The sequence below is a fragment of the Dendrobium catenatum genome, unplaced genomic scaffold (genome assembly GCF_001605985.2).
Source record: "Dendrobium catenatum unplaced genomic scaffold, ASM160598v2 fragScaff_scaffold_482, whole genome shotgun sequence".
In the NCBI taxonomy this organism is placed as follows: domain Eukaryota; kingdom Viridiplantae; phylum Streptophyta; class Magnoliopsida; order Asparagales; family Orchidaceae; genus Dendrobium; species Dendrobium catenatum.
In genome coordinates, this window is record NW_021318944.1 from 126,338 (window position 1) to 138,869 (window position 12,532).

Below are 12,532 nucleotides of genomic sequence, written 5' to 3' on the forward strand. Positions count from 1 at the left end.
AGTCCATAAGGAGATGATATTTTTACCCTTCGGGGTGATATATCATATTCTTATGCCGTACTCGATTATAAAATATGCAATCCGTTTGAGGATACAAAAATTCTCCAACAACTAGCTGTTAAAGATGGGAAAGATTCTTCATGGTACGATATGTCATGAAAATAGAAAAGTACCCTTAGCCACATTTTTCAAAGAAGGAGAGGCAGAAAGATGATGGCAAGCTCAACATAGAAAAAATTTTGAACAAATGCATATTACTAGCATATAGTGTGAAAGTTTTCAGAGATTGGTTCATTCCTCCTTCAGCCAGATTAGCTCTGCAAGACAAATTATTCAATCTAACTCAGGGTTCCAAGAATGTTATGCAATATGAAGCTGAGTTCACTTCATTGACTTGCAACGCAACTCATTATGTCAACAAACAGGAGGAGAAGTGACACAAATTTTTGAGAGGAGAGATCAACTGTGAGTAGTATTGGCATATTTTGATATCAGTGAATTTTCGATCTTAAAGGAGAGAGCTAGAAGGATTAAAAATGAGCTAAATTTCTCTAAGCATAGTTGGGATCAACAACAAACAGGTAAAAGGAAGATATTTAAAAAGGATGATAGATTCAAAAACAAGAAGCCAAAGTTTGATGATAAACATAAGCAAAGTCAGCTTGTAAAACTATTGTGTAGCAATATGGGAAACAACATTTTGGCTAGTGTTTTATGGGATCAAGAAGATGTTTCAGATGCAGTGAGTTGGGTCATCGCCAGTTGAACTACCCTTAAGAGAGAAGAACCAATGTCAGACCACAACAATATCAAGGGTATCAAGAACAAGCACAACATAGAAAATATCTGGAAGGCAATCATGCAGGAAAAACTCAATTACAAAGAAGACCACCAGTTCAGTTAAAAGGAGAAGCACCAGATGTTAAGGTCAGTCAACCTGTGAAAGCTAGAGTGTTTTCCATTACACCCCAAAATGCTAAAGATTTAGATGAGGTGGTTACATGTATACTTTTGATTTCTAACAAGTTTGGCAGAGTTCTTTTTTATTCTAGTACATCCCATTCATTTATTTCTAAAGAATCATGTTCTAATTTATCTATTGAAACTACATGTTTTATGCCAACCATGTGTGTTATGATGGCAAGGTATTACAGAAGTAAGTAGCTTTTTGGGATTGGCAAGATATTATAGAAGATTTGTTAAAGGATTTTCACAAATCGCTGTCTTTATCTAAACTAATAAGAAAGGATGTTAAGTTTGAGTGGACTATCTAATGTGATAAGAGCTTTAAAGCATTGAAGATGCATTTAACCATAACACCAATATTGATAGTTCCCTCAGGAACAATAAGATTTCAGATTTACAGTGATGCTTCTTTGAAAGAGTTGGGATGTGTTCTAATGTAGAATAAAAAGGTGATTACATATGCATCCAGATGTTGAAGTACCATGAAATAAATTATCTCACTAATAATTTAGAGCTGGCCGCAATAGTATTTGCTTTGAAGATTTAGATGCATCACTTGTATGGGATAAGATGTGAAATTTTCACTAATAATCAGAGCCTAAAATATATATTTTCACAAAAAGAATTAAACTTATAACAAATAAGATAGTTAGAACTCATTAAAGATTATGATTTGGATATTCAGTATTGTCCTGAAAAAGCCAATATTGTGGCTGACGGTTTGAGTCACAAGTATATAGGAATGACGAATTAGATGATTATTCAAGAGATTCAATTGATCAAAGAAATAAAAAATCTGCAATTCGAGATTAGAAAATTCAAAAATGCAAAATATTTGTATCACATGACAGTAAAACTCACTTTAATAGATCGTATCAAAAAAGCTCAAAGGCTCAGTAGGGAATCTTCAAAATGGATAGAGCAGCTCCAATCAGCGAAAAGAACCGATCTTTCTATTGATATTGATGGAATCATTAGGCACAAATTTCAGTTGTGGGTACCCAATGATCTGAATTTAAGAAAGAAAATTTTGAAAGGAGCTCATCATTCTGATTATACAATTCATCCAGGTAATACCAAGATGTATAAAGACTTAAAATTAATATTCTGGTGACCAGGTATGAAGAAAGACATTGTAGAATATGTAGCTAAGTATGAAACATGTCAAATTGTGAAAACTGAACATCAGCAATCTAGTGGATTACTGCAATCACTATCTATCCCCAAGTGGAAGTCGGAAGAAATTACAATGGATTTTGTTATGGGATTTCCCTGATCTAAACAGGGCCATGACAGCATTTGAATAATTATTGATAGACTAACAAAATCAACTAACTTTTTGCCTATCAAGCAGACTAATTCAGTAGACAAATTGGCACGACTATATGTAAAGAAAATTATTAGATTACATGGTATTCCAAAAGACATTGTCTCAGATGGTCGAATTACTTCTAGGGTGTGGAAGAATATTCAAGAAAGCTTGGGTACAAGTTTGCATTTTAGTACCACTTTTCATCCTCAAACTTATGCTCAATCAGAAAGAACCATTCAGGTACTAGAATATCTGTTGAGGTTATGTGTTTTAGATTTTAGAGGTAGCTAGGAGGATCACATACCATTGATAGAATTTGTTTACAATAATAGCTACCAATCCATAATACAAATGACACTATAAGAAGCACTTTATAGTAGAAAATGCATAATTCCCTTAACTTTGGTTGCGGTAGGAGAAAGACGGTTAATGGGCGTGGAACTAGTAAAGAAAGTAACAGGGAAAATTAGATTAATCAGAGACATTAAAAACGGCTCAACATCATCAGTAGAAGTGTTATGACCCCAAGCACATAATAGTAGAATTTGAAGTGGCTGACTTTGTATTCTTAAAGGTTAAGCCTGCGAAAGGTATAACTAGGTTTAGACAAGGAGGCAAATTGAATCATCGGTACATAGGACCTTTTGAAATTATTGAAATAATTGGAAAAGTCACTTATAAGCTTGCTCTTCCAACTGACATGTTAGATATATATAATATTTTTCATGTGTCACAGCTAAGAAAATGGGTCATAGATACCGATCAAAGAATTTCACATGATGAAATTGAGCTACAGAAGAATTTAACTTACACTAAAGAACTAGAAAGAATATTAGATTTTGATACTAAACAGCTCAAAAATCATCAAATTCGTTATGTTAAAGTGAAATGGAAATTCAGGCTAGAAAAAGAATCAACCTGGCAAAGGAAAGAAGACATTAGATTTAGATTTCCTCAATTGTTTAACGACTGCTAAGACATCGAATTTTGAGGACGAAATTTCAATGAGGGGTGATTTGTAATGCCCTCAAAATATTTAAAATAATGTAAGCGTCAACTTCCTCTAAAGCTTTCAAACTTATTTTTATTAAACCCGACTTTTAAGTCCGATCACTTTGACATATAGAGGTATATTGAAATATTAGATTAATATTTAATTGTAAAATGAATAATATTTTACTATTCATATAATAAAAAATTCACTATGCTAATTAATTGAATTACTGATATCTAATATCTAATAAGCCACTTGTTTCATTATTTCATTCAATTCACTATATCCATCCACTTATATAGGAATGTATTGGTTTAATAGCAGAATCTATAATCAGCGGCTGAGATCATCTTAGGCAATATTAGTGGAATTTCCACTAGTGCTATTTATGTTAGGGTAAAACACTCAACTCAGCATTTCATTTTTCACTTATTTCCCCTCCCATTCCACGACAGTTGCTGGACATTCCAAAACAGCAAGCGAATTGAAGGGGAGAAGCTGGAAAGGGTTGTTGGCTGACGGTGGGAGAGTAAGGGGCTGAGGGAAGCGGGCTGTTGTGTCTGTAAACTATGGGTTGAAGTGCTAATTTGCACAGGTAATGAAAATACATCTATATAAATGTGGGAATTTTTGTAGGATTCCAAAATCTGAAAGAAACAGTAGTTATCTTATCAGATTTTATGTTCTGAAATGGTATTTTGTTGATAGAAATGATATTTTGTTAAATAGTGTGTGCAAAATTCTAGGTTGTGAAAAACCAGTGTGGAAAATCAGTGTGGAGAATGGTTACAAATAGCTGGTAAGTGAACTAAAAGCAGTTATAAATGTTGAATTATTAACTGAATTCAATATTTTGGAATTTAAAAAGGATTTATGAACTTTGTAGTTGCTGAAATCTGGTTAGAATTCCATTGTTCTTGCTGAATTCAGTAGGGAATGAAGGGTGAACAATAAAAAGGTATGGGAAGGTGGTAAAGACCAAAATTTTGAAAGAAAGAAAAGGTAATTATTGAATGAGGAGAAACTTAATTGAAGTGGTATACAAAAGAAGAATAAAACAGGAAGAACGAATTTCAAGTGAGGTCAGGTATCCAAACAATGCCATAAGAATTAGTAAATGTTCTATTTAATTGCACTTCATATTTATTATGTTTATGATCACATTTATTTCAGTTTACTCCAGTTTATTCATGTATGAATATAGATCAACATGTCATGAGCGCTAAAAGGATTGCTATTAAGGAAAGTGAAATAAGTCATATATTGGAATAGGCCGCACAAGTAAAGGCCAAAAACCTGACGAGGTAAGCCTACACTCTCAATTCTAAAAGTTGAGAATTTGAACCAAATCTTGAATGAGAGAGCAGCTTCAATTCAAAAAGTTGAAGAGTTGGACCAAATCTTGAATTGAAAAGCTGAAATGGTGCAAAAATTTATAAGCATTAAATGACTTATTTAAAGGTGTTGAATAGTATTTACTTTAATTATATTTGATGTTACTTGAGGTACATTACATGCTTCTTATTATTAAGGGTGGAGTTTGATTTGCTGACGTGTTAGGAGAGTCTAAATAAATTTCTTTTTACTCAATTGATTCTCAAAATTGTAGCTCAGAAAGGGTGTTAGTAAGAAGAAGCCTGTTTAGATTTCGCTTCTATGTTATACTCCAGATTGATCGTCAGGTGGTGGGCCAAACTAGGATGTGACACCTTAATCTTTAAGAAAAGTAAATATATTATAAATTGTACACTCTACCACAATATTAAAGTAAGCTCTTTTCTTTTCATACCTTCCCATCTTGGCAAGTCCCTTATAAAATTAGTAAACCATAAATACTATAAAAATAAATGTTAAAATTGACACTTGAGGAACTCGGTCTTTTCCTTGTATACACTAGATGAATTCATGTCATCTCCTTAAGCACAAGCAGAATATTCCTCTTTCAGGAGATAAGAAAAGAATTTGTTAAAACATTAAAAAATGATAATTGAGGAACCCCATAAACAGTGTGAACATCAACGAGAGAAATAATGGTCATGACAGCATCCCAACTTAGTTGAGTTTGACACTAGCTAATATCGGAACCTAATTACTGATAAGATGTCATAACCCATCCCGATAAGATCTACTACATGGAAAAGTCTCATTGTGTTGAGATGTGACAGGTAAAACTAAAGATCTATTTTAGACATTTTTAAGATTTTATTTCGATGTATACATTTTAAATCAATACTAAACTACAGAGCTACTAAAAATATCCATAGCAATTAGTATTCTACAATATATATCCATGTAATGTAGTATATATATTTTGATGAAATAAAGGCGATTTTTATGAATATTTCTAATAGCTCTGATCAAAATATAACAAAAACTAGTCATAATTATACAAAAATCAAAATAAAAAATACAAATACATAATCAGTTCAGATCTTAAACAGCTAATCAATCAAATTTTTTCCCTTCCCAGATCCCAAAAATAAGAAGCAAAATATTTATGAGCTACCACAATATTATTTTTCAAAGTCTAAATTATTTTCTATTTGATAAAAATTGTATAAATTCTAAAAAAACTCTGTATGAAATTTCTATAAAATATTTAATATGTTTAAAATCTCAATTTCTATAACATACAAAAAGTTATGCAGTGAAAGTTTTACTATTGCAAAGTTATCTATATTTTTTAATAATAGAAACAGAATTTTAATAAAAAAATTTGATAAAAACTTCGTATTTTTTAAACTAAGAAAGACATAATGAGACTTATCTCAAACAAATAAATTTTCCATCTTGGCCGACTACTAAAAATGACTCTACGATTACCAAAGCCATACTTTTCTCTCTCCTCTCTTTTCTTCTTTTTTTCTTTTTTTTTTCTTTTCTGGTTTGGGAAAAATGAAAATGTATGAGAACTAAGTTTTTGAGAAATTATGTTAAGTGGTTAAAGATTTTTATAATGAAATATTAAAAGGGCGTATAGATAGTTAGGCCATTTGTTCAATTTTGTAGTGTAAAATTCATAAATATTTGTTTATATCTTCATATATGGGCTATGATGCACTGATACACCTATTTATGAAAGCGTGTTGTATCGGACATGTGTCGGATATGGATATGCATCCTATACAGCTCGGATACGTGTCTGATACGACAAAATGCATCCCATTATATTTAAATTAGAAAGGATACACGTATCAGACACTTGTATCTTTTTTTTATTTACGCTTGGATATGTGTATCCATTTAAAAAAAATAACTCGAACAGCCCTATTCATTTCCGTGAGAGGGGCTATGTCATTTCCGCGAGCAGAGCCGTGTTCATGTCTGCTAGGGTGTTTTGTATACACATTACGTGAGCAGCCGACGCCGAAAGCGAGACGAAGTGTCGGGATTCATGAATAACAGGCGATAGGAAGAGCCGTAATCATTTCCTCCGCCTGCGCCTTCCGTTGTTTGCTTCATATTCGTCAGCAGGCAAGATGAAGAGTCGGGAAGAGCAGCACTCTTTGGTAAGTTGGTTAACATTTGTATTTGATTTTTTGTAGTCTACTTACTGTAGAAATATTTTTTTCCTTGTAGAAATGTTTAGCTGCTAGTTTTTTTTTTCTTCCAATAGAAATGTTTGGTTGCAAGAGAATATATATCTAACATATTTTTTAGATGAATGTTATATAGCAACGATTCTCTTTCATATACAAACTTCAGCCAAGCTCAAGCTGTCAAAACCTGACTAAAGTAGGTTATTGGTCTATGACTCTGCATCAACACTGCCCTAACCCAAATTTGAACGCATCTGTCTCCAACACAAAAGTCTGAATGAAATATGGTAAAGCCAAAATGGGTACTATGATCATTGCCTTTTTCAGTCTCTCAAAAGTCTGGGTAGCCGCTTCTCCCCACAAGAAGTTATCCTTCTTTAACTACTCTGTCAAAGGCCAGGCTATTTTGTTGTACCCCTTCACAAACCTTCAGTAGTAACCCATCAATCCTAGAAAATCCCTCCTCTCTCAAGTTCCTATGTAAAGGCCACTTCTACATTGCTTCAATCTTGGCTTCATAAGGTGCCACCCTTCCTGTGATATCATGTGCCCCAAGTACTCCAACATAGCCTGTGTGAAGCTGCACTTCTCCAAGTTGGCCTTTAACTGATCCTGTATATTTTCAAAGATCACCCACAAATGTTCCAGATGCTCCCCTCAGTCCTGTTGTACACTAGTATGTGTCATCAAAGAAAACTAAGACAAACTTCCGGACGTACGGAACACCCTGTTCATCATTGAATGGAAAGTACCAGGGGGCATTAATAAGCCCAAACGACATCACTAAACACTAGTAGGGCCCCTCATGTATCCTGAAAGTCGTCTTATGAACATCTTCCTCTTTCATTCTGATTTGATAATAGCTCGACTGCAAGTCCAACTTGGAAAACACAATTGCTCCATTTAACTAATCAAGTAGATCATCAATCACATGAATAGGAAACTTATCCGACACAGTTTCCTTATTATGGCCCTACAATACATACAAAACCTCTAGCTCCCATCCTTCTTCTGGACTAGTAGGACTGGACTAGAGAAAGGACTTACACTCGGCCTGATGATCCCCGCCTCTAATATCTCACGAATCGGCTTCTCTATCACATCCTTCTGAATCTGAGGGTAGTGGTACGAACGAACACCGATTGGTAACACTCCCTCCTTTAATGTAATGGCGTGTTCCAGCTCCCTCTATGGGGTAAGCTTGGGGTGGTTGAAAAACACCCTTGAACTACTGAATGGGCGGTTGAACTAACAAAGGAATGTCTTCATCTGCCTCCAATGTCACCCCTTCCAAGCTCTGGAGTTCCACCAGGATCCCTCCTCCCGCCTCCTATATGGTCCTGACCATGATTTAGAGAGACACTATGGCTCTAGTTAATCATGCATCTCCCTGAATCACAATCATCCTTCCCTCCATTTCCAGTTCCATCCTCAAAGCTCCCTAATTTATCTTGGTATCTCCCAAGGTCTGCAGTCACTTCATCACCAGGATGACATCAGTACTTCTCAATTCTAAGGGAAGGAAATCCTATCGCATCTCAATCCGTTGAATAGTCAACACTACTCCCCTATATACTCCTCTACTTATATCCACCTTCTCTGTGCCCATAATCACCCCCATAGCCCCCGGTATCCACTAATTTCACCCCCAACAAATCAACAATCTAATTAGAAATAAAATTGTGGGTGGCACCACTATCGATCAGCACCAGCACCTCTCTGTCATCTATTTCTCCCTTCAATTTCATGGTATGATTCTGGGTAAATTCCACCATAGAGTTCAGAGAGACTTCCGACATGTCCAGATGCAGCTTCTCCTCTTCCTCTTCCACTGGCCCACTCTCACCTCCCTCTTTAGCTTCCTCGTCACCACAGACGGTGAGAACCTGAAGAGTTTGATCCTTGCACTTATGCCCTGGGTGGCATGTACTTCTCATCACATCTGAAGCACAACCCCCTTGTCCGCTTCATCTGCAACTCCTCAGTAAGTTTCTTAAAATTCCCCCCAAATCTGTCTCCTCCAATCTTCTCCTTTGAAACTTCTTTCATACTCCCCAGAGTTGGCCCCTTGGGAGCTAAGAATGTGGTGGTCATCCTGTATGACCCCACTAAACTGCTGCCCCTAGCCTCCTTCTCCAAGTAATTTTGGTCCTCCACAAACTGTGACACCTCCTTGGCCCCCCAAATCACGTGTCCTCACACTTCAATTGCTACTCGGATCTCCAATTTAAGCCCCTTCATGAAGTTCCCCTCTAATATGTCTTCGAAATTCAGTCCAGCCTGCTAGCAAGGTACTTAAACCTGTCTCAGTACTTTGCCATGATCCCTATGATGCACCGACACGGACACGGCGACACGGACACGACACAACACTGACACGGGACACGGCAATTTTTAAAAATATAGGACACAGGTGCGGCGTGGACACGGCATAATATTTTTTTAATATAATATATAATAATTTTTAAAAATATAGGACACGGACACGGCGTGGACAGATAGCTCTTTTAAAACTTCACCTAATCCACCCCCGCCAGTAGCAGAGCTCATTTTGCTAACAAACCAATCATACATATGAATACACCAAATTAAATTGATATGAAGTGAAATCAAAATATCCCAATAATAAGACAACATGAATACAACAATAAACCAGTCTGCTGGGGGTCCAAGGGGGCGCTGCCCCCTGGTGGGGTTCGACCTGAGCGGTACCAAGCATATATTGAGCGGTACCGAGCATGTACTGAGCGGTACCGAGCATGTACTGAGCTGTACCGAGCATGTATTGAGCGGTACCAAGCATGTACTTAGCGGTACCGAGCATGTACCTAGCGATACCTCATTTAATAACCGGACACGCGTGTCCGATTTTAATTTTAATTTTTTTAATTGCGACACTCCCATGCCGTGTCGGACACGTGTCCATGCCGTGTCTAACGCGTGTCCGACACTGCATACCCTCTCTAAGTGTTGTGTCGGTGCATCATAGCATGATCCCCTCCTATGTCAGGACGAAGAACTGCTCATAGAACTCTCCTCCTCTACATGTTCAAAAATGTTCTAGTAAACAGTCCTTGAACTCCCTCCAACTCCGAATTGGTCACCTCATATCCCTCTAATAGTACCAAGTCAATACCTTCTCCTCCAAACAAAGTCCAACTATCAATTTCTCTTCCTATGTCAACCCATTGACTACAATGTCCCTTTCCACCTTGTATATCCACCCATGTGCATCTTCGCCCTCAAAGATGGGCATCTTCAGTTTACTTACTCTCGGGTCACTTCCGTTTCTCCTAAATCCTTTTACCCATTCCTTGCAAAGGAGGTCCTCCCCAAGTGTCATGCTCTACCCTTCGGCGCTCAAACCCAAAGCCCTCTTCCAAATCCGCTAGCTTCCTTTAAAAATCAGGACCCCGACGTTCATATTTCGCACCTCCTTGCAAAATTAGTTCCCCTTAATTCGCACCCATTACTTATCTCCTCCCTAGAGAGCAGCTCTAGCGGAGGCATTCCATCTCCTCTATCTAGAATCTCCACTTCTTGATTTTCCCTCTCCCTAAACAGGTTTGGGTTTCCACCTCTTCCATGGTTGTTGGTTGTTTCCTTTACTTTCGATGTCGCCGGATTAGGTTTCTCTTCAATTATCTCCTTTAACATTTCCTCAAAGATGGCGAACATTTCATCCATCTTTTCATGGACGGATGCAAACTGATTCTAAAAATAAAGATTTCTCTTCAAAATTTGATTTTAGTTGACCAAATTTTCCCTCCAAAATTTTCACTTTCCATCCGGCCATTGATTCCCCCTAGATCGATATGCTCTGATACCAATTTGATAGAAAATAGCCACCAAAAACAAAAAAAAAAACTACTGACTTTCAGAGAAATTCAGCAATAATAGTGCAGATTTTACAAAATCTGTCGGAAAAATATAGGAGAAAAACACTTGAAATTCAATAATGGAAAAAGTGAAACAAGCCGATACAAGGAATCTTTAATTGGAAATCTCTAGCCAATGTCTAGACGCCAAAACGAAAGCAAAGATCCTAAATTTCATATTCAAATTCAAGATAACCCTAACTCTAGCAAAACAAGACTAATTAAAGCAGAAGTAATCCCTAAACAGCCCCTAAGTTGAAATTTTCCTCCAACACAAAGCTTAATTATTGTATGGGCCCCATCTACTTAGCCGCCCATCTCTCTCCTTGGTTCTACCCCTCTTGGGCCCACCTCCTCTAGACCATAACCAGTCCAACATGGACTGGTTCAGTTGGTTCAGCTAGCCCCCCTTGGGGCAGTCAAACAGACTCTACGCTCGCTCTCTAGGACTTGACATTCATTCCTGGGAACTCAACCCTTACTCCTAGGAACTTGTTGATACTAACATGTTATTTTACTCAAATACTAAATGCTCTCCAAGGATACTCACCGTCGAAGACTTGCTTGAGTCACTCGCCTCAAAGGAGGTGGCTATGTCAACCCATTGACTACAAAAGAAAGGAGTTAATAATGCTTATATTCAAATCATTAAAGATATGTATGCAGGAGCTATTACTTGTGTTTCAGGTTGTGTCTTGATATGCTTAACACTACAATGTTTTTACAACTAGGACGAGAAAGCGCAAGCGAGAATGCGTTGAATGTAAATATAGAGGAGGTTGAGAGTAGGGAGGTGAGATTAAATGATCTTAGTGATCTCCTTGACATAAATGAGAGAGAGGTTGGCTCTACATGGTTGCAGATTGGGCAAGAAACCATTTCTAACCAGGAGACTAAAGCTGATCAACCTTAACTCATATGTCAAATCTGATTTTGTTGTTGTTTAATTTTGTGCCATGCGATCGGCATTTGGACTTCTAAATTTATTTTATCATGTAATGAAAAAAAGATGGATATATATTTCCTTATTAACATGGCTTCACATTTTTGGACGTTTCAGAAGCATATATTATTTCTCATATTCGAACGTTTATGTGTCTATATATTTGATTCTACTTCATGTTGCATCTATTATTCTAATATATATATATATATATATATATATATATATATATATTAAAAATAAGATGATAACAATGTTTAATTTATAATATCTACTTCTCATTTTCTCGCATGCAAACACATCACTAGCTAATATCATTTACTTGATTTTGATCTTTCAGCTATCAAGGATGTTCCAATGATATTTTATTGCATAAATATTTTTTTATATTTAATTCAATTAAATTGCTTTAATACTATAAATTATTAATCTAATTTGGTTTATCATCTAAGTAAATTTCAAAATTTTAATTAATGGAATTGAATTAAAAATATAAAAATTACTTAAAAGATAATTCAAATTAGATTAATAATTTCTAATGTTAAAATTGAGTGTAGGTCCATCCCTCCCTGATGTTCAGTGCATTAACAATAATGGACTAACTCACAAGATATTTCATAACAAGAAATTGAGCCAAGATCTGTACATGTGGTCTTGATTTTAATCGATAAATAGTACAATGAAAACCCTGTACCTCCATGATAGGGAGTCCAAAACTAACTCATCAACATGTAAACCCAAAATTGCTCATACTAGTTGCTGCTCTAATCGACCCAGTTGGCTAAAAGATGTCAATTTCATCGGCCAATCAAGTTGGACCAGATCAATCAATGGCTACATGAAGACTCATCTTACATCTAAAAATCTTTTCTGCATATCTCATGAAATTAAAGAGATTAT